A 24129-nucleotide genomic window follows, 5' to 3' on the forward strand; every position below is an offset into this window, starting at 1 on the left:
TAAATGTTGCATTTAATGAAAAATCCTGAGACTATAATAATAATAATAATAATAATAATAATAATAATAATAATAATAATAATAATAATAGTAATGAAGAAGAAGAAGAAGAAGGAGAAGAAGAAGAAGAAGGAGAAGATATGTGATAAAACTTTTCACACCTCCATTTTTAATGAAGCATTGTGACCATAGAGGTTCAAAATATGTTGAATCTTGTTTAGGATGCATTTGGATACTTAATGCAGAGATAACTTTTTAGTTAATAACTTGACTGAGTAAAGGAAGAGGATTTACATATTAATGGTATTGGTATTCCCTGAAGGATGGAATAGAAATCTTATATGGTTATAAAATCCTAGTTCTTTATTGTCCACCAAGTGCAATTTGTGTGGGGAAAATAGTGGGGAGTGTCCACTATGGGAGTTACTTGTGTTTGTGGGAAAAAAATCCCTCCAAATTAGAAATATCTGTTAAGTAATTTATTGTGAGTTATTTATTTATTTTTCTTACAACTTTCAGTAACTTTCATAAGTATACTGTAGATAAAACACAACCTTAATGCATCAACTTTTTATAAAACTTTTTTTTTTTTTTACTAGCTTTTCCAGATAGTCACTGGAATTCAGAAATTCAATATACGATCTATTTATTTTAAGGTAATCTTTAAATGAACTATTGGAGATTGCTATCAGTACATGGAACAGTCTTTTCCTATGGAAATGTTCCACACATACAGCTTATGAACATAGCTGGCCTCTCTAGTCTCTGGCTTGCTCTACATTTCCTTGTATTTTGCATTCCCATGAATGAGAATGAGCTATTATTTATTCTTGGCTCTCCCAAGAATGGAGTGAAGGATTAACTTAACTTTTGCCCTCAGTGTCTCCACCTCCTCCAGTCAGAGCAGATGTCACGGGCATGTGCTAACTTTCAGCCATCCATATTATGTCTTAATCATGTTCTCAACTTACTCATTCCCAGGAGTCAACAAAGAGTAGTCAAGCAGTAGGAGTAGTTATGGGAAAGAAGAATAAATAGTGCAGATGTCAGGAATTAAATCTGGACCATATTTAAAATGTTTCTTGCCTCTCCTGGAGCCCAGATCTCAACTTTTCTCTTCAGAGTCCCAGTCCAATGGTTTCAGTGTTCTGGCACCAGCCCTGGATGCAGCTCTGAACCAGCAGAGGGGTTGCTCGGCTCTGGGGTGTGCCCAGCTCCCTCAGAGCAGCCTCACCTCACTGATGGGAGTGCAGGGATTTCAGTGAGCTACCCCCAGGAACCACCACCTTGCTCTACATTCCAGTCAGGATCTGGGCTTTACCAGAGGGAAGAAGAGAGGTGGGTAATCAGCACAGTGTCATAAAATATCCTGAGCTGGAATAGACCCACAAGAATGATTGAGTTCACTTCCTGCCCCTGCACAGAAGAGTCCCAAAAAAACGCACTATGTGCCTGAGAGCACTTCTTGAAATGTGCACTTGAACTCTGTCAGGTTTGGTGTTGTGACCAGTTCCCTTCCAGTGCCCAAACACCCACAGGGAGAGGAATCTCTTCCAAGTATCTAACCTAGACTCTCTGACAGCTTCAGGCTGTTTCCTCAGGTCCTGTCACTGGTCACCAGAGAGAAGAGGTCAACATCTGCCCCTTCTCTTCCACTCACGAGGAAGTTGCAAACCACGATTGTTTCCTCTCAATCTCTTTTTCTTGAGTCTGAACAGACCAAGTGATCCCAGCCACTTCTCATACGGCTTTCCTTTCACCAGCTTTGTGGACCTCCTTTGGGCACTTTGTAAGAACTTTATACTTTTTTATATTGTGGTGCCCTGAACTGCACACAAGACTCGAGGTGAGACCACAAAACAGAAAGTGACAATCACCTGCTTGGAGTGAAGAATAGGAGGGAACAGCAAAAAGAGGCAGGAAAACCAGGAAATGACCTGGTAACCAGGGAGAGGAGGAATTCTGCCCCATGGAGAAGCCGTGCAAGAGAGCAGGGATCCCAGCACCTGCCCTAAAATTGGCGTGCAAATTTCATGTGGCACATGCTGCTGGTTTGCTGTGTGGCCACCAGATGCCATCAGTGAACCAGGAATGGATTTGGTTTGGCTTTTTTATTCCTCTCTCTCAAGAAGCTGCAGGAAGGAGCTGCTGGACTCTGGGAATATTTGATGTGGTTTGTGAATAGTTTTTGATTCCTTCTGTGATGGTGACAAGACGATTAAATTTCAGACACTTGAAAATTCATAGCACGGATGTGAAAATAGCTCACCCACTGGACCAAATCTGTGGCTTTAATTATACTAAATCTCTTCAAAATGTTTTAACCCTTGAAGCTACTTTATTGATTCTTCTTGCTAAGAACTGGCTAAGCAATACTGTCTGAGCAATGAACAAAGTCTATAGAAATTATTTGTATTTTGACCCAGTGTTTTATTCCATTGCCTTTTCCCCTTTTTCTTTTTTTTTATTTGCAAATATAGGGCAAAGATGGTTTTCTTCTATTTTATTTTTTATCTATGTATATAATCTCTTGATTGAGACTCAGTTAAACTTAGCTTTGATGAGGATATTTTTATGCAAATCTTTAATCAGCAATTCTTTATGGGGAATTTTAACCCATCATGAATTTTGGTTTGGTAAATTTTGTATTTGCAGAAAGAGTTTCACAAAATCCATTTAGAAGCATTAGCAGGATAGCAGGATTGACTTTGAGCTTGTATTCAATTCAGTTCTAAATAGCTAAATAAAATACAATAACAGCACAATAATTGGCAACTGAAATTAATATCCCGTTTCAAAATCTGTGAATGCCTCAGTTGTTATATTACTGTTTCTTTTTGAGTTTAACAACAGGTATGCAGTTAAGTCTATGACAGTAAAACCATTGTAATACATATATCAGACTATGAAACATGTTGATCATCAAAGAACACACAACATTCAGAACCAAAGATATTCTGCTCTTGATCACTTCAGCTTGAAAATAAACTATCAATATAAATCAAATATAAGCTCTTTTTTTACAGATGATAACACTGACATAATTTTAACACACTGGAATGATTTGCAACAGTCTCTGGATGTTATTTCCAGCTTAAGTAATATATTGGTGTTGCTATTATAAGCTGTTGATCTACAAATACCATTTTGGTTCTGCAAAATTCTTCGCAAAATGCCCATATTAGAATAACAGCAATGCAAAATATGTGGTTGGCACAACTCAGTCTTCTCAATTAAACAGAGAGATGCTTGACCCATTATTAGATGTTCACATTTGACACTCAGCAACCATTGGAACACGATTTCTGTTTTTTCCCTTCTCTTATACTGAAGCAGCAAGTGGCTCTCTAAAAGCATGTTAAGTTTTAAGGGAAGCAGCTGGCTTTGGGTCAAAACCACACAAAGCTCTTGTTGGTTGTTTTCCACTGAAGCTGTTTTCCAACAGGATATTGGGTTTTCTTTAGAATGACATTTTTTGGAAGGTGCCTGTTTTCTGCAGACAATTTAATCTTTTATTTTTGTTGGAAAAAGAGAACACCTGACAGCTGAAAACCGTTTGGCTGAAAACAAAACAAAACAGAGACTTGGAAATGCCCTCCAGTGCTTTACATCATATGTCCAAGTCAGGCCGCCCCCCTGTACTGCACCCCAACAGTCTGGACTGCAGGGTGGGGAGGCACTGGGCTGCAAAAGCAGGAAAAGGGGCAATCACCCACTTTTACAAACCCCAAAGGATGGTTTTTAAGCAATTTTTTTCAGGTTCCAACTGAGGGTTTTTATGAATACCATCAGATATTTTCTTCTAAATATTTTTTTAATAATAGAAAAAAGTATGTATTTTGTAACCTTTTCTGTTTGTTTTTTTTTTTCAAGTGCCCTACTTGCACAGAACAACCCGACTGATCTGAGCCAGGCTGGGATATCATCGTGCCTGTGGGGCAGGGCAAGGTCTGGTGAGGGGAACTGGGGGTGGACAGAGCCTAAAAGAAGTGGGCAGGGCTGTGGGGACAAGGACATGGCAAAGGCCAGCCAGGATGGCAGGTCAGTGAGCTGGGCTCCAGATGGGCAGGGCAAGTGTCCAGAGATGGGCATGGCTGCAATGGTCAGCGGCTGGTGGAGCTGAGATTGCTCAGGGTGGGAGCTGTGGATTGCAGATGCAGAGACATTGCATTGCAGAGACTGAGATCCCAGAGAGTGGCTGAGGATCCTGGTGAAATGAAGGGCTACAGGAACTGAGGGCAGGGCTTTGAACTGTTTGGTGGAGCAGGAATGCAACTTCTGAAACAGGAAAGTGGAGAAACCCTTACCTGTGAGAACCATTGGAAACTTTTTGCTTGCTTGTCTGATTCAGGCTCAAATGTATTCTTTTCGTTGCCAAGAATTTTGCTTTTGAACTAGCTCTGCTTCTCACTTCCACAAGACTCTTCTGTTTTGTGTCTCTGATATTCTGGATTTAATTTTAGCCCTAATTCTAACATTTTCCCCCTGTCTAAATCACAGTATTGTTCACCTAAAACTGTCCACATGACTGCTACGAGTAGATAAATCGTTCCCCTCCAGCCCTCCTTCAGAGCTAGCTGGATTTAGTTCATTTGCAGCTAACAAATGCCATCTAGTGGTTCTTTTGGGCTTGATTGAGCGTCTAATAAAATACAGCAGCTTGGTGTTGAATGAATAAGAATCATAAGCAGTTAATACGAAAAAGGGGACTCTGTGCTTAGAGCATTCTCAAGTTATCTCACAGTTTTTGTGGATTAAGACATAAATAAATGCATATTGATCTGATTGTGTTGATGTATGATGTTTCCTTGCCACCCATACTAGTTACATAGTCATCAATACTAATCAAGTTAGTTAAGCCACACTCCATTTTCTGAATAAAATTTGTATATGCACAGTGAAACTTCTCCACACTTGGGATTACTTTTTCACTGCTGCAAACAAGTATCGTGATTCATGGAAGATATTTTCATTTAATTAAGCCAATGAGTCAGGCATTCAATTAGTGCAAATTTATTAAACAAAAGAAGATTTCCAAACCAGAGATTTGTATAAGCCATGGAGGGGTGTTAAAGCATTGGAATCCAGACGTGAAAGTCCACCTATGAAAGCAGTGGATATTTACAGGGGTTTGTAAAGTCACGATCTGTACCGGGCAGTAGTTACAGAGAGAAGTTATCATTCCTCAGTATTATAATACAGAAAATTTGAAAGAAGTACATTTTCACTATGTGCACATAATTAACTCTTGGGATGTATTGCTGTAGGATTCTGACCACAACTGCATGTGAGTTTAAAAATGAGCTCTGAAAAATTGATCTGGTGTAGATCCATCCTGTGATGTGTGTGTATCATGCCTGGATGAACTGTCTAGCTCAGGATTTCCTACAATGCTGAAAATAGTCAGGGTCTCCATTATGAAAAATTAGCCTATGTTTATCTCACTTTATGTAATTTTTACCTGAGAAATAAGTTATCAACAATCATTTGGTAAAAGGCTCTGGACTTTGCTTCAGCCCTGGATGTCAGCTCTGACAGTCTTATCTGGCTCAGAAACTTCGTAAATATTGGCTGATTTAAGAGATTTCCTACATGAAGTGCATATAATCCTTTAGTGGAAGGTATTAAATATCCACAATTTTTATGCATTATATGCACTGTATACACACTCATTCATTACAATTCTGACCTATTTCACACTTCCCCTTTTGACTTTTATTTAATTTTCCTTTTCCATGTCTTCATCTGTCTCCTTTCCGGCTTGACTAAACAGAGAAAAATGCTCTCCACACTGAGATAAGTATCTCCTTTGCCAAAGGGTGGTGTATGAATAAAGTGATAAAATAAAACAATCTTGCCTGTTCCTACTTTGTGTATTATAAACTACAGAACAAAGATTGTAAGTAAAATTTCTCTGAGGTTTGCCCTTCATGACCAGCTTAATGAATCACTTTTCACACAGCATGTAGAGCGCCTACCAGATGAAAGATGAAGATCATGAGCTTGTTCACTGTAGTTCATTGTGTGCTAACTCTAAAAAGAAACAGAACAGTCTTTTAGTCCCAATTTATCATAAAATAGGTTACATTCCTACATAATGAGGTTAATTTATAAAGAAAAGTAAATTACTGAATGTGGAATAATAGTGCAACCATGTCACCTGTAATTTCAATGAGGACGAAGAGTCACCCAGCAGCATTACAACAGGTCATGTCTTTCCACAGACTGAAAAAATCCACCAAATCATGAATAGGTAGCAGCCATCAGGAAATTTCTCACCAAAGAAATTGATGGCAGCTTCAGTAGTCATCCTGTTTCTGTGGGGGTGACACCTGTGGCCTCTGACTGGGAAGTAAGAAACCTCTTGATGTTGCTTTAGTTTCTATTGAGCCTCCACTTACACAGGGGCATGAGCCAGGGGGGATCAGTGGTGGCAGCAGTGACCTGGAAGCTTGTCTTTGCTTTGGGGGAAACACAGCCAGATAAACTTTTGATGGTGCATACACTGAGCTCACTGTTGAATTGTTTGCATTAAACAACTTAAGGTTCAGAAAAGTCTAACTGTTTAGTAATTTATATAAGAATCAGGAAATTATTTGAGATTACATGCAATTTTTTTTTTCTTTATAAAAGTCATAGGTGAGAAGATTCCAGTTTAGATGGGCAAGGCCCATATGTGATCTGTCTTATATCACAGCACATAGCAAGAGAGCTCTCTATTCAGTCTTTCTCCTCTGACTGCAAGCTTTGTCCCGTCTCAAAGAACACGGATGAACTGAGCTGTTGAGTTCTGCCGAACCCCAGAATCCAGCAAATACTCTCACCTACTCTGACTCAAATATGTTTACTGCCTCTTCTAAGGTAAGTTTAATGCAGTATGTGCTTTCCTGTTTGACAGAATGTTTTGCTACTTAGTAAGTTAAAAACCATAACCAGAAGAAGAAGAGGTGTTAAAACTCATTCTTCCTGGGGAGGTTTGAAAGTTTAATGTCCTGCCTCCAGGCCAGGTTTGTGACTGTGGTAATGGAGGTTCATTACCTGCTCCTAGGGCTGGGTCACTGGGCAGATGAGTTGCCTGGCCCGTCCAGCTCAGCACTGCCCCCTCTGAAGCTGCAATCACCCCCTAGCTCCCATCCCACTTTCACAGTGCTCTTGAACCACTCTTCATTCCCCTGGGCAAACTACCTGACCCTGCTGTGCGACAGCAGTGATTTACCACCCCAGGGGCAAATAAAAATTAAAAAAAATATATTTTTATGTAGATTTTCTTGGTTTACTTATTGATTGTTTCCTCTTACTTTATTAATGCAGTTTCTCAGGAATGCAAAATATCTATACTGAGTCTTGTCTGGAGTGATTGATGCAATTCTACATTAAATACACTAAACAGTTCACGAGGTTAAAAGGATAACATAATAAACATATTTCCCAAACTCACACTTGCTCAACTGTTTACATTCATATCTGTAGAAGAAACAAAATCTGATTAATGGAACTACCCTGGTAGTTTTCATACTAACTGATCAAATCCCCTTTTCTAGACTTGAATGTCATAACATAAGTTAAATGTATATTTTACAAAGTTGTCATGATTTTTATGGTGGAATAAGGGTCACTAATGAGCTTCAGTTCCATTTGACCTGCGTAAGTGTAGAAACAACCTTTCACAATACTTTCTCTGTATTTATCCCCATCTTCAGTGTGTTTAAATAAGTAGTTGAAATAACAGCCACAGCGAAATAAAAAACCCAACGGGGGCAAAAATGTATCAGGCAAGCAGGTTACATTTATGATAGCTGGTTATCCATATGTTCAGATGGATACACATACTCTAAATCAAATGAGATATTTCAGGAATCTTGAAAAATGTATCAGCTTTCAGAACTTGGTTCTCAGAGGATAAATGGAGAGTTAAAAGTCTAGCCACATCTGCTGATTTCATATATGCTGTCATAGTGTACTGCAACTAATGAAATAAGATATAATGAGTCAATGCATTTCCCAAAAAGAATGAAAATAATATATTTCTCAGCATTATGTATAAGACACACTTTTGGAACGGGAATATATGAAAGACCTGTCGATCACAATTAAAAAAAAAAAAAGAACAGAGATTTTAAATATTTCTGTGATTTGAATATGAAAAATGAAATTAAGTAGGAGTTTCCAGGAATGAAAGGCCTAAGGGATAGCTCCTATTAAATTAAATTATATCTGACTCATTTGTCAGAGCAGGGATCAACAGTGAAGGTTCTGTAAGTAGGAGGAGATGAACAATATTTTAAAAGTCTTGTAATGTGTTAATTACTGTTCTGGTACAATGTCAGCATTTAAAAGGATCTCTGTAGAAAAGACTATTAAAAAGTAGCAGATACCTTTTGTGCCTCTGCAAGGTCATGATTGCTCAAATACATTTTAGACACCAGTCCCCAGACTTCCTGCAAAGATATGTAAGATACAGGATTTAGGTATCCAAGCCTATGCTTAGGAAAAGATAGTTTATAACACTCTGTAATGGGTTTAGATACTGATATTGAATAGGGGAATTAAACATCTGCCTGCTCACCACATACAATACAAAAATGTTAAGAGCTAGTTGGAAGAGGTGATTTAGCAGTCTGTATCACAAAACCTGTACAGATATGTAAGATAGGCAACTGATCCCAAAAGCTCAAATAATAGATATTTTAATAGGTTTGAAGCTGAAAAATAAAGGATTGATGGAAAGAACAATGACATTTAAAGCATTTTAACAGAATTATTTTTAAATTGAGTTGTAAAATTGTTGACTTCAGGACTGTGTATTTGCTAAGCATGAACAGCATGATGCAGATGTTACCTTTTTCTATAAAACCACAAAGTCTTAAAACTGCGTTAACAATATATTTAATTTTTTAATAATAGATGCAAGTGCTCTACAAACGTAATCTAAAAGCAGGGAGTGTATATTTTATCACCCCACTGGAAGAATTGGAAAGTGGATCCACATGATACCTTTTGAGGATACAAGGTGGCTAAACAGAACTTATGAAAATGGTAATCAGTACAGACTGTTCTTATTCTCAGTGGCAATCTGATATGTGCTGGAGCATGGTCAGGCACACAGACACACAGCATTTCTTTGGGATCTCTGCTTAAGTGCTGCAGAATATGGGGTGTTTTCTCACTGCTGTCACATCTAAGGTTTGCAAAGTTGGATAATTCAGGATCCTTCCTGGCAGCTATGCCATAGTTCTGTGTAAGCTGTAAATTACTGCAGTGGGACAGTCTCCAAACCACTCTTATGACTCTCAGATGAGCATCAAGATTTGTTTTTTCCTATCTTCAGCAAGCAGATGAAAATTTGAATTTGCTTTCATTAGACATTTTGCCTTTTCTTTTTTTTATTTTTTTTATTAATACTTTAAAGAGGTATTGACTGCAGTCTCTTGATGGGTCACTGTGAGGGGACAGCTGTATGTATGGTGGAGAGTGAACCTTTAACAAATAAATTAATAAAACATGGCTGTGACTGATTAACAAAATAGATTTCGATCAGAACTTGAATGAGGGTATTAAACATGACTAGAAAACATACCCTGAACAACTACCTAGTTACTGCATAAAGCCAAAATTCCTCTGGAGAGTGGAATATATGATCATGAATCATCTCACCTCTGAGTAATGACAATAAAATACTTTCCTAAAGAAAATCAGCATAAAAGAAATTGTAACCCATAGGGATTGAGAAACCTGCAGCATTAGAGATTCTATCTTTGGGTTAAACCTAAATTCTTGCTCACTGGAGTAATATAGACAGCATTAAAGTCTTTGCTCAAGGAAAAAAAGTGTTTTGCCTCTCTCAGGACTCCTTGAAGCTTCCACTGACACCTTTTGATTCCTTTCTAACTCTGTTCTTTAGAAGAATTTGAGGGTGCTTTTATACCAAGGGCACCTGGAGGCAGAAATTAAATAAACAATAACCTAGATATTAGACTTCATGTTTTGTCAATGTATATTTACCATTTTGCAAAGAACTGGAATGTTATTATTAATCAACTTTATTGGGGTCATAAAAGCTCTGATCAGAGAAATGATTTGTCCCTGGCTGTCCAGCTGCAGAAACATAATCCAGGAGTCCTAAATATTGATGCCAAGAGCATCCAATCTTACATGTCTTTTATACCAGTTTTAAAAGTCTTCTGGCAGAAGATGAAAGGTGCTGTAAAAATATTAAGCTATACAGTTAAAAGACACTTTTTTCTAGTTCATATTCAATAGTCTAAGATGGAGGTCCCTGCCTCACAGATGTTTCCTACTATAGGAACTGTCTTGAATACTGCCCTGATTATTTTTTAAAAGAAGTAGATTAGCACATGTCTTTATCCAACTTTTCTAACAATACTTTCTAATATTTATTTTTATTAAGACATTCATATTGCATGACACTGTTGCAACACAGTAAGAGAATTTGTTAGATTTCCATGACTTTGAACTGTTGTAATGCGAGATTAAAAGTGCTGCAGAGTCTCAAGAAAAATCATGAGGTGTGAGAGTTGTGTGAAAGCTTATGAATACCACATCATGTTTGAGCTCTTTCATATTCATTTAAACATGGTGCAAAGCTGATGTATTGTTGTAAATACACGCAAAAAGGGGGATTATTTACAAAGAATAATTTTTTACAGATGTGTGTTATACTAGATTTGAATGAGATCTTGCTTCATGCCCAGAGACAAGCTATTCACTCTCACACCAGGACTTCTCAATCAGATTTCAATTATTGTTTTCAATCTGCATGCAAGTACCTGTGTCTTGTATAGGATTTGGGATGGGAGACACAATCTGAGAGCATCTCATCTGAGTGCTTCTCTCTTAGCAATGCAGCTCCATCCTCACCAAATCTGCACTCTTAGGTAAAATCCTGATACTCTTTTTTTTAATTATTAATCTCATCAAAGTTATTTCTTTCTTACTGACTTTTTGATAGCATGTTGTTCCAAGGTCTACAAGAGTACATTTTTTGCTTCGGAAGTGACCATTTTAAGAGACTTTTGTCTGCTCATGTCTATGTCTTTGATTTATTACACCCTTCAGTCGCGCTGGTACACTGAAATAAACACTGACTCCAGCAAAAAGAAACCCCAAACTAAAACACCAAAGACAAAAGTAATTCTTTATTTCACTTTACAACATGGCACATAAAAGGGGTAGGGAATTACAGGCCAAGGTAGCAGCCAGCAGTTGAGAACAGGCTGCAATATTGGAAAAAGCTTGTAACATGGAGACAAAATATATGCAAAATTGAATCATTAAAAGAAAAAATTAGTTTGAAATGGTTGGCTGAGAAAATTTTACTGTGAGACAGGAATCCAGATGAAATGTACTAATTCACTACTTCAGCATTTTGGGCCTAACATAAATTTCTTTTTTATGAAAATTTATATAACAACAGGCCACAGGATGAACTTTCACTTTGTTTCTCAGTAGATTGGTCTGAAAGTTTTCCTCAGAGAAATAAAGAAAGTAGCAGCAAACTCACCCAAGACTTAATTTATCAGGAGGAGTCCAACGAAATGGACCCTTAAAAAACAATTTAAAGAGAACAGGTCTGAGGCTGCATTTGTGTATAGCCCAGCTGTTAACATTACCAGAGGTCAAACTTAGTTTGTTTTCAGCATGTTTCCTTGAACAGATATTAGTCTTTGTCTTTAATTTTGGCTATGTTGGTATTTTCCTAGCTCAGGTTAATCTAACACACCATCTGTCTTTTTGTTTCTTTAAAAAACCTCAACAACCGACATTTACAGTCACAGTATTTGAAATACTTTTCTTTGGGTCAGTTTACTAAATTGCTTCATATTAAATAAACAAAATCACAGTCTGCTATGTTTTGAATAGTGTAAATTTATTTATATAGAATATCTGTTATTTTGGGGTAAAACCAGCAAGCCATATCCTTAACCCCTATAAGAAATTATAGATCTACAGAAGTTACATGGTTTTTGCTCTCTGAGGGCCCGGCACAAGAGGTTATTATTACATGATACAGACACATTTTAGATATTTCTTTTACTAAAGGCCACAGTTTTCAGATGATCGGAGTGGGAAAAAGGGTGTTTTTGCAAACATATATAACATTATAACTGGGCATTATATATTCATAATAAATTAATTTTTTTTTGTCTTTCTTGATGTGACCTAATCTGACTTCAGCTGTTAATTTTCAGATGATATTGTATGTAGCCCTTCAGATATTTAAGATCAGATTTAAGGCTAAGTTAAAAAAAAAAAGTGGATTTAAGGCATAGTGTATAGGACCCACGTTATATTCCGAAAAGTCTGTTGTGCTTGTGACCAGAACTCACTGTGAGACCATCTGATTTATGCAGTTCTCCAGCTCTTCCCATGTGTTACATGAGAGAAAGATTTGTCACAACCTACTCCACAAGTGGTGCACGTGGTGCCTAGACTAGACAACACTGAATGCTGCAGAGGGTTATATATGACACTTTCTCCAGCTTAGGTGCCCTTGTGTTATGAAGATTTAGAGTCTGAAACAGATTAATGTGTTTTTGTTAAACATATTTTTTTTCATCAAAAGAAACCTCCTTTTTTCTCCCCTTTCCTAACAGTGGTTAGAGCAGTGCATAGAAAGTCAGAGCTTTAAGATACTGTTCCTTCTCATGTCTCATTGCAATATATCCCTGTGGGTATTTCTCACATAAGAAGAAGAGTAGATGAAAATGTACACTGACTATTCTGCTTGTCAAAGTTGAGCCTCTATACATCCAGGAATGAAAAATTCCCTGGCTCAGAGACAGCGCGTGGTGTTGACTGCACTTCTGGCCAATTCTTGTCTCTCTTTATAGCTCTAATTTATTAAGTAGGGGAAGGGGGCAAAAAAACTACCTCTATAAAAGAAAGGTTCCTTTAAAAGCTGGAAATTGACCTCAGTTCATGTAGTTGAGGATATGTGTTTAAATTTTCTGCACTAATCCCACATGTTCTTCCTGCTGTAGAATTTATAGGGATGCAATCGAGCTCTGCTCTGCATGTAACTCCTTCTACTGTCAGTGCTCATCTTCTTGCTGGTATCTAAAATCGGATTTGGGCCTGTGGAAATGGGTTTGTTGTTATAAGTTTCTCATTCCCTCTTTTATAGAAAGCACTATTAAAAGGAGAAGAATCCTGAATGCTTCAATTTTTTATAACCAAAATAGAATGGTGCAAATTAGCATCATGTTTTTCCTAGATATTGAATTTACCAAATCCTTAAAGAAAAAACATTTAGTAGAATATATACATATAATTTTATTACAAACCACATGAAAAATCCAACTGAAGTTGGGCCAAATGTTTAAACCATCAACTCTTTAGTAATTTTAATTATGCTTTAAGACCATTTTCTGGTTAGAGTGAATACAAAATCCTCATAAATCCCATATGAAGAATTTAATTTTTTTTTTCTTTACACTATAGCAGTCAGTCCCATAATATTTTATTTGTGTTTAAAATTAAATTAGTATTTTTTTTAGTTTCAAAATATTAGAAAAATAAACCATTTCTAAACAGAGTAACTGCATGAAACAATAAAACTTTATTTAGCAGACCATTTTCCATTAAAAAACTGATCAAATACTTCTACAGGCTTTGATAACAAAATCAGAATTAAGTCCTGCTCTTATTTAAAGATAAGATGGGGCTGTGTTAGTATCTCTGTTTGAAAGGATTGATGGTATTACAAGCACTTTAAATGTAACCATGCATATTCTTCAGGATGTTTCCTTCTCCCCAGCTGAATTTGTATTTCTGTTAAAATAGTGTGCTAAGAAATTCAGTGATTTTGTTGCTATATGTTTCATGACTAAGGTCCTGCTTGTGTGTCTGTCCTTCTTTCTACTTGGACACAAAGTGCTGGGAGAAGTGTAAGGCAGATCTTAATTGGCCCTTTATTTTTAAGTAAATGTTCAATAAAAGACTCTACTTCTCTTCATCGAGCTCTTTCAATAACTAGACAGCAATCATAAAATTGCAGTACTTTCAGGAGAAATTGCTAATGAAATCAAATTTCAAAACAAGGTTTAGTCCAACAGAGCAGAAAAGACCATCAGATGTAGGTTTAATAATAATTGTTCATGTGTATGAGAATTACATTCCAAGTATATGCAAATTTTCTTCCTAAAAAAACCACTACAATAATCATACAGAGGAAATTAGTTTACTAAGGACTTGGTTCAATTACTCATGTTCTCTGTGGTCCAACAAATCTGACATGAATTGTGAATCATTCCTGAAAAATTACAAGTACTACAGGAAAGCCATCAATTTTCAGATAAAAGAAGCAGCTGTTGTTTCAGAAATCTGGTTTTACTACCCTTCAGCAGAACAGTACGCAAAGTTTCAATAATGGGGGCAATTCAGGAATTATAAAGACTTTGGTTTAGATGTATATTGCCTTTCCCAGAATCACCAAACGATTCCAGTTCAATATGATTTGCAAACACAAAAGCAGGTCTATAAATGTTTCTGGTGAGTATTTTATAAAATTGACACTTTTCAAAGTTGTCCAAGATATTGCAGTTGACAAGGGAATCAAACAAGATTGCTTTGAATCTTATATTAAGCCAGTAGCAATAAAGAAATACAATTTTACAGTGATTTTTCCTATGACTGCATTAAAATTATGTTTCAGTTCCTGAGTGTCTGGATAAAATTGCTTTTATTTACCATTCAATCACCAGAAAATTACCTAAGCAGATGGAAATACTTTAATCTCTTATTGTGTTTGTCTCATGCTGGGTATAACTCATGCTGAAATCAAAAGCTCAAGTCAAACAGGCCAAAATTTTGATATTTAAAGAAAAAAATACCATAAAGAAGTAAAAGGACATTCACTGAGAACTTTGTTTCTCAAGAGCCCCAAAATCCAGAGCACCCTCCTGTAGTCCTCATTTAAAAAATATTGATCATTATGTATTTGAGTCACAGGTTATTTTGGAAAGTTTTCCAGCTGAAGAATCATTTATCTATTCCAATCACACAGCAGCAGCAGCACCAGCATAAAGAATGTCAGAAAAGAAGTAAACAAGAACCATTATGAAGATCTATCCAGAACCAATAACTCTATCTGCTACCCAAACAGGTTCTCTCCTTTGCATTACAGAAGCAGAGGAAGAAAACAGCTCAGTAAATGCGATTCTTTGTGTTTGCTTTTAAAGCAGGTTCAGAGAAGCTGAAACAAGACCCTGTCCCCAAGAGGAGGGTACCACTTCTCCCTCTGCTCTAAACCCCTGCCATGTGAATTGTTGCACGTGATGTGCACAATGCACAATACACAATACACAATAATACAATGGCCAAAACAGCACCTGAGTCTGCAGCAAGCCTGACACACCTGAGTATTTACCTCCCAATGGTGGAAATTCACCTGCTCACAAGAAAGCCAGCAGTGTCTGTGAATGAAATCCTGCTTACACAGTTTGAGTCATCGTTTTCTTGATGAATCCAGTAAAATGAGTTAGGAAGTACGAGCTTCAGTAAATCACAGATTGGGACATATGTGTCAGGGAAGTTTTCAACAGTTTTTTTACAAGAAAATGTAAGCTTGTAGATATTTAAAAAGTTGGAATTTAGAAATTGGATTACTTGTTTTGTTGGGGTTTTTTGTGGGGCTTTTTTTTGTGGGTTTTTTTTTGGTTTTGTGGGTTTTTTTTGTTTTTTTGTTTTTTGGTTTTTTTTAATTTTTATTTTCTCCAGAATAATTTGCTAAAAATATCTTTCTGGTATAAAGAGGAAAGTTGTTGTAGAAAAGAAATATAAAGGAAGTGGATCCAGCTGAGCCAAGTTCTCACATGCAGGGGTATTTTATCCTGTGCCTTGCACAGGTCACACTGGTTTATATCTTGAATATTCTTCTTCTAGACCAGTGAATAAACAATTATTCTCACACAGGATCCTCTTCAGAAGACAACTCTGATGTACACTGTTAACTTAGTCTGGGATAGTATTCATTCTGTACAAGAATACTTGTGGAACAATCTGTCTTATACACAGAGAATTTGCTCTTTGCCACTTTCTGTGGTTCATTTTCATCAGCTAAAGTGATAGATTAATGATGTATCAACACTCCCTCTGCAGGGACCTGACTGTGGGTTTTCTCTGTCCTAAACTAGTGCCCTAGACAACAGACTTCTGATCCTGTCAAGGGGGTTAGAGAGGGAGTAGTGAAAGAGAACAAAACTAATTGTTAAGTTTATGCTTTGAAGGAAAGCATTAAAACCTCTGAAAATTCCTAAGGAATAAAAAAAAAAAATCATATAATATTAGTTCAGGAAGTTAGCTTTGCAATGAATTACATACATAGCATTTGAGTGAACCTTTTTTACTTTATTAGTATCTTACTGTACTTGAACATGACATTCTAAAAATGGTCTTTTTAGTTACATATATTGTAAAGGTAAGATGATTTCATTACATTTAGTACATCTTTATTTAAGACATCAGAAGCTAACATTTACTGTCTCTAATTTCACATGACATAAGTGCATCTTTAATTTCACCACATCCAGGAGTTACTTGCAATCTATCAATGATTTCCCATACAGCAAGTCCTGCTGCTGGCTCTTGGCTCGTCCCTGCAGCCTGAAGAAGCTCATTTGTCGTGAATTTCCACCTTTTCTGCTCATGTTTAAATTGTGTTACTTCTTCTATCATATTCATAGGATTTAAAGGAAACTTCAGGCAATGACATGGCACATTTTACTATGGGTTTATATGACATTTAAGATTAAAGTGGTTCAAAAATTTTATTCAAATTTTTTAATCTGAGTTTCATATACTGAGTCTGCACAAGGTCTAATGCAGCTATTTTTCTTTACCCACCTCTTCACTAATTCCAACTACTGTAGTAATGTCACCTATAAAACAGGATAACTCAAGGAAAGAATCTTTCTTAAAAACCACACTAAATAATTTAAGGTTTGGATATGTATGGTGATATTCCTCCAGGCACTTTGCACAAGTTTAGTGTTAAATTTGGCATCCAAGCTGGTGCTTGTATCAGTGATTATTTCCTACAGGTAAATTAGGCCAGTTTTGCTTCATGTCAGAAATCAGAGCTAGCTTGTGCTGCAGTCCTTGTGCACATCCCTCAGAGGTGGAAGGGCCTGTGTGCCTCTCAGAGCACGCCTGCTCTGTCCCATGGGCATTACTGTCACCCAGAACTTCTCATGAGGAGGAGACAAACTCAGTGCTCAGGGTGCTGCATCTGAGCTCCCCCACCCTCCTGATGATGGGACAGTGCTCATTACTGTGGCACTGCACTCCCACAGCCACACTGTTCTCACAGGTCAGTTCTACAGCTCTGCCCCCCAGATAAAGTCTGACCTCAAAACCTTGTTTCTGTGATTTTTTGTTGAGCATGAGCACACCTCTAATTTTTAACTTTTGGTGTATGTCATCAGTCTGTGGTAGCTTTCATATTTATGTTCAGGCAAGAACACCGATTGAGCTGCCATCCTCATGCAGATGCAGGAGACATTGCACTGACTGCATTGCTGCATTTTCTCTAGTAAAGCTCGGTCTTTGAGCTTCATAATCTTTCTGATGTGAGCAGAGTTGTGTAATATAAGCCATATTTGCCTCAAGTATGTATTATTCAAGGTGGGAAACAAAGGAGTTTTCTTATCTAGTCCAAACTGCTGCATAACATGGGTTGTAGAAATTCATCCCATAATTTTGTCCGTATTTTTTTTTTTAAGTCATGTTGTTTTAGAAGAATAATAGAAACTTTGTCTTAAGACTGCCAGAAAATGTAGACAGTTCTTAACCCCCAGAACTGCCAAGGAAATGTGTGCACGTTAAATCTTTTCTATTTTAGTATTGACTAGTGTTTGCCTAAGAATAAAATATACAAGGCATAATTAAAACCTGCTGTATTTCTTCTACAGCCCATGTCCTCAATAAAACAAAGTAATCAAAGCTGTGGCACATTCAAAAAAGACTTGGTTTGTTCTAGAAAAAAAAATCTGGTTAGTTTTCTCCAGGAAGCTAAAGATTAAAAAAATATACTATTCCACAGCAGTAAATCTGCTTAATAAACAGCCTCTCACATGAATAAACTCTGTTTAAAATTGTTACTATTTTTATTTTATTATGCAAGAGGAATTACATGAAAAAGCTGAGAATAGATTAGAGACAAAAGCCTGAGTTGATATAAATGTTTTGTTTGAAAAGTTTCATGGCCTAGTTTGTTAGGCTTTCCTGGCAGGATACAAAAATGTCAGTAGCTAGTGTCCTTATATTTATTTTCTCTTGTTTATTTCCTTTTGTGTATCACTAAATTTGAACTCCCTACACTATAATTACACTGTATTTCCTTAGTGATTCAAAGCCTGGTGGCTGGAGCTGAATGAATAATATTTGACTGACTAAAAGTGTGGCATATTCTAACCCCTAATTATTTATCATGTACCAAGAAATAAGGGCCGTGTTAATAAATTTCATTAAGTGCAGGCTGCTTGGTCTGGGCAGTGGCATTTGCCTCTCACAAAGCTGTAGAGTCACAAGGGACAAATCAGCATTTGTCTCTCTTTCCTTGCACACTGCTGCTGTCTCACTAAAGGAGTACAGACGCCAGCCACAGCCATTACACTTTGGATTTTCAAAGGCATGTCTGTAGTGGTGCATACTCCAGCCTGGAGCTCGGAGGTAACACAAAGAACAGTGATATTTATTTTGCAGAAGGTGACTGAAACAGTGTCTGAAGCATGCATGAAGTGCAGGAAGAACTCTAAATCTTCATATAAATGTATATACACGAAATGAGGACTGCTACTTCTGATCCTGCCAAAGGGCATCTTTCAGATATCCCATGTGTAGCAGAGGCTACTAGCCAGCTGGTGGGCTGCAAAACACACCAGCATATAGCTGCAGCTACTCTAAAAAGTGCTGAAAATATTTTACAAGCCAAACCCAGTCATTTTCATATGAGTTTTCCTTTAAAAAAGTAAATTATAAGAAAACTAGATAAAAAAAAAAAAAACTGGACAGACATGAACAAGGATTAGCATAGCTAAAAACCTCTCCAAACTCCTGTAAAACTAAAATAACTTAGTGCATTAGATAGTGGATCTCTTTATATGAAAAACAGATGGGTGAAGGAAGTAGAAGAAAAGTTACGCTGCAGAGCACTAAAAAAAAAGATACAAAATATCATTTAATGAGGTAAAAAATGTCTTCAGTTGGCACTTTTTCTAGCACTCACATCCGCCGTACAGATCCTTTCAAGGAAGTGCCTTATTCTCATACCTATTAACTGGCTTCTCAATTCTGCTCTAGAAATCATATCATGACTTGCAGCTTCACTCAGACTGCACAGAAGTTGAAGTCAAATGTCAATGCTTATAAGAAAAGGGCCAAACTAGCACTAGGACTGGCTACACAGTCTTAGATTTTTTTTTAAAATTATAATTCTGAGACATTAGGTATGTGAGTGGGATGCCAAAAGTTTTGAGAAAAAAGAAGGCTCTTTTCTTTTTTGTTTTTTCTTTTTTCCTTCCCCCCCCCCAGGAACTAGATCTCCTAAACACTAAAGAGCAGTTCAAACATGCTGTAAATATGTAAATAGTCAAACAAATAAGAAAAATACCAAAAACCTCTGTGTGGGAGTGACAGTGGTAAGGTCTTCTGCTCCTCTAGAAGTAGCTCATGACATGTTACAGAAAAGCTATTTGCTGTTCTAATTTCCTGGCTTTCGTGATAAAACTCAGATGCTTTAGAGAAGATGCAAAGGATGTACAATAGGAATAATTTCTTCCAGAAAAATTTCCCTTTAATCTTTCACATAAAAGAAATTGATTTAAACCTGAAATAGAGACTTTTCAAAGCCTTTCCACTATTCTTTATTTTATCATTAATCATAACAGCTTTAGCTTTTTTTGAGATACATATAAATTACAAACTCTTTTAAATTTGGTGGGGGATAATCTAAGACATATTCTGTTACAGAGTTGGTGAAACAATGATTTGGTGCTTATATGGAAAAGAAATGAAAGATGCTGTACACAAAGGAGAAGTATTAATTGAATTTATCAAAGCCTATTAGGGCTAATTTATAGAGACTGGGCCATTTAAGAGCAAGAATGGAGATGGCACATAACAATATAAATCATAATTACATATAATGATTTGCATCACTGAGATGTTCAGCTGTAATTAATGGGATAAGCTAGGTCTTTTGTTTTGAAGACTAGTTTTAAATTGTTAAACTAGTAGACAATTTTTTTTAAAGACGGGGCCTAAATTGTTATTGCCTTCATGATCACTAATGTCTAAAAGATTAGGGTGAGATATAAAATCATTTCTATTCAGACTGTTTCCCAAATCACTCTGCAAATTCATTGACAAGCACTGTGAAGGCTATCACTCAAGGAATAAGATTAAAAAAAAACATAAAAAATCAAAGACCTACAAATGAACAAATGAAAGGTGCAAAAATTCTTTGGATGAACCTTCTTAGTCAAGTGTTCTAATAGAAATGTATTCTTGCATTCTAAAAAAATCCAGTCAAATAACATGTCTACAGTTGGTGTGTTATATTGGGTAAAGAAAAGTTTAAGAACTTAAGTGTTCAATTAAGGTTATGAGCAAAGCTTTGAGCATATCTGAATTTTTGATTCATTAAAAGAAAAAAAAAAAGAAAAAAATAAAGAAAAAAACTGAAGGATATTGTTTTTAAATGTCCCATTTGAAATGGCCTTTTATTCCCATGGGGTAAAAGCTGTAAAACTTGTATTCAGCTCTGTCCTAAATTAAATATATAATTAAGCAAGAATTTATTTTCCTGTTCCCTCTTTCACCTCCCAACTCTCAATAGAGACTCAGCTATAGCACAAAATTTTATTTATAGTGTGTGTTTGTTTCCTAGCAATGGTTCCAGGAAAGGACAGAACATAGGAAAGAAGGTGGGAAGAAATGAATTATTAAGCATTTAATCTATCTCTCAAGTGTCACAAGTATTCACATGTAATCTGTGACTTTCCAATTCTTTTAGTCTAGGAAAAAAAAAAAAAAAGGTAATATTTTTATTTTTTACCACATACTTTTACCCCACTGATGTCAACAAGGCCAAAGGACAAATTGTAGCCTTAAGGAAGCTGAATGATGAAAGTTCTGGGATCATCCTGGTGTTTGCTAGAGAATGAAAAGCCGGTCAAGTTTCCCTTCAGACACTGTCTCCTGTCATTCCTCTAACATGCACAGGGCCTACAGGCTGAGAGCTGAGCATCCCCTACAAAGGGCAACCTCAGCCAGCTCCTCTTGACAGGATTTTGATGCAGAACAGCAACAAAAAGTCAGGCTGGGGAGATCTTCTACATCTGTTTTGAGCAATTAATCCCCTAGAGGTAACTCCACTCACATGAAACTAATTTTGCAGTGTTTTAGCTAGAATGTGATTGAGTGAGCAGACTGGAAATTGAAGAGACTCGGTATTTATTTTGTGAAAACAAATGAAGAGGCCATTAACCTTCCAATAGAAATGATTACCATATATATTTTAAAACACTACTCTTTTCTGTTCCCAGGCTTGAGAGCTGTGCAACAGCATTGGTGACAATCAAGATGATGCTGCTTGTCAACACTAAGCCAAAACAGATTATTGTGATGAGGGAATCAAATCTCTCCGAAGACAATCATGAAATCTGACACCATAGACTCCTGCAGCCTCTCTTGTTATCAATCAGCTGTAGGTTAAATTCTCTCAGAGAAGAAAGTAATCAAAGTTTATTTCAGAATGCATTAAGAAAATTTCCTAGACCTCAGTGAAATAAATGAATGCCTCTCTCACAAATTAGTGTCTGTTTGGACTTCAATAAAGAATGCTGAATTTCCTGTATTCCTTGAATATATGAGGCCACAAAAAAAGAAGTAAATGCAATTTCTAAGACTTAAGATTCACATAAATCCATCAGCTTGTATGTGCATACATTTTATCATTCCATTGCCAATGTACAGACTTGAGAGACAGATTTTGTCTAGTTATATTTTATTTTGCGCATAAACGCGGATATTTAACAACACAAAGTTTTCTTGAAAATGATGGTAAAGTGGGTATCAAAACCTCTGCTCTGGACTGACATGAAATCACTGTTAAAAATAATAACTTTTATCATTGTTAGCTCTGAATGATTTTTTTTTTTTATTCCTAGTAATTCTTAGGTACTATAGGCTGATCAAAATAGAAATGTTCCACATAATTAGCAGGTTTTTAAATAATGTTTTAGCAGTGTACCTATCCTCTGTGGGAAAAAATGGGGACAGGAGAGTTAGGGTATCTGAGCAAGTGCTTGTCTTAAAAGTGTACCTTACAGCAATTTTATTCTTTATCCACCTTTATCTCCATGTTACTTCCAAGGAATTTTGCATCTTATTACCCAGTTTTACCTCTAGCTGATGGAAGGAAGGATATCAAAGTATTATTAAAACCCTGGTAGCTGAGTAGAGGAGGAATACCAAGATAACTACCCCCAATTGAAGAATAAAAATATTTCCAGAGAAGTCACATATATTACTGTTAGATACTTAACAATACACACAGGACAGAACTGTATGAAACTCACAGAAAATCAGGCTTTATAAAACCTGCTTCTCCTGCAAGTGCTTATCTTCCTGGCTGTGTGCAAAGAAATTCCCAGGGTAGACACTATTTAGCCACAGCTCATTGTGAAGGAATCATATTCAATAGCTTGGTCACCCTGCAATTTCTGAGGCCAAGCTGTTTTAGAAACATTCATTTCTTCTGTGTTATAAAGTCAAACATAAATTCAATCTCCTTGTGGTGTCCCTCCCACAAAACAACTTCTGGGTGAACTCCATTCATTTATTTGGAGAAGTTTTGTAGCACTGAGTGCAAGTAAACCTACTAGGAATAAGAGTTTTTAAACTTTCTAACACATTGCCTAAGCAATAGACACAGCTTATCCTCTTCAGGCTCCATCTTCATTCACTTTGATATTGAAAAGAATTTTTATTTTAATAAATTACTTTGGCAAATGTAAACTAGCCATCCAAACTTACATTTAACTCAAAGATAAATTTAACCTACTGCTTCCAAATGGCAGGTTAACCACAGAATCATAGAATGTTTTGTGTTGGAAAGGACCTTAAAAATCATTTCATCCAACCCTTCTGCCACAGGCAGGGACACCTTCCACTGGACCAGGTTGCTCAAAGCCCCATCCAAATGTGGACTTGAGCACTAAAAGAGAGGACATTGTCCCCAGCTTCTCTGGGCAACTTGTTTCAGTGCATCACCACTCTCACAGAAAAAAAAAATATTTAATTTGTTTACAGTTTCAAATTAAATTGGTATTTTATAAGCCAAGTCTGTATCCTCACATAATAAAGAAATTATGACTGCTGTGCAGAAATATATAGATAAGATCAGTTGAAAGCTAAAACCATGTAAATAATTATTGCTAATTTTCAAAAATTTTATGTGTATTAAAGAGATTGATATGAGTGTTTTTGAGTTTGTTTTTTTTTCCCTAGCTGAAACATTCAGGGGTTTGTAAGTCATTGAATTTTAGAAACAGCAGGATCTCTTATTCTAAACAGATATGTGTCTTGAGCCCTCTTTCCCCATGGAGCTCTTTTATGACTAAATCTGATAGGAATTTACTTCCAGAGTTATCTTTAAGATATCAGACAATCTTTTTCTCAGCCCTCAAATCCAGTTAGATCTTCAAGTCTGGGATAAGTTTTTATTATTGACAGAATCAAGTGATCTAGTTCCCAAAGAGCTTTTGTAGTTGGAAGATCTTTTAAGAGACACTTTATTCTGATGACAGTTCTCTACATATCCAGAAACATAGCAAACATTTAGAAAATGCTTTGCTTGCCAGCAGATTAACTGTTCTGACTGATGTTAAAAAAAGAAAAGAGCTATTACTAGTATTGTCATAAATTGCTGGTCCCTTCCCCCTGCACCTGAATGACCAGGCAGAAGATCTGAGCTTACAAAAGTTTGTCTGGGTGGATCTGCTCTTGGATCAGCCTTGGACTGGTAGAGCCACTGCTCAGGGCTGAATTACTTAGCTTGAAACAAGCACATCCAGGATGATTTTGATGGGATATTTAGTCATAAAA

General features: G+C 36.5%; 1 long non-coding RNA gene across 3 annotated transcripts in view; it reads left to right on the forward strand.

Annotated features, from left to right (window-relative positions):
- LOC131573283 (uncharacterized) overlaps positions 1-24129 on the forward strand; it is a 36476-nt gene that overhangs the window by 12024 nt on the left and 323 nt on the right. The window contains exons 2-4 of one of the 3 annotated variants that reach the window (XR_009276167.1): positions 6634-6861; positions 15201-15244; positions 16155-16228. This is a non-coding gene — a long non-coding RNA (uncharacterized LOC131573283). Of the gene's footprint in view, positions 1-6633; positions 6862-15200; positions 15245-16154; positions 16229-21566; positions 21787-24129 lie in introns of those variants that run through there. The other 2 variants (XR_009276166.1, XR_009276168.1) reach the window with 2 other exon arrangements.

Source organism: Poecile atricapillus, chromosome Z, assembly GCF_030490865.1.
Source record: "Poecile atricapillus isolate bPoeAtr1 chromosome Z, bPoeAtr1.hap1, whole genome shotgun sequence".
NCBI classification, from domain to species: domain Eukaryota; kingdom Metazoa; phylum Chordata; class Aves; order Passeriformes; family Paridae; genus Poecile; species Poecile atricapillus.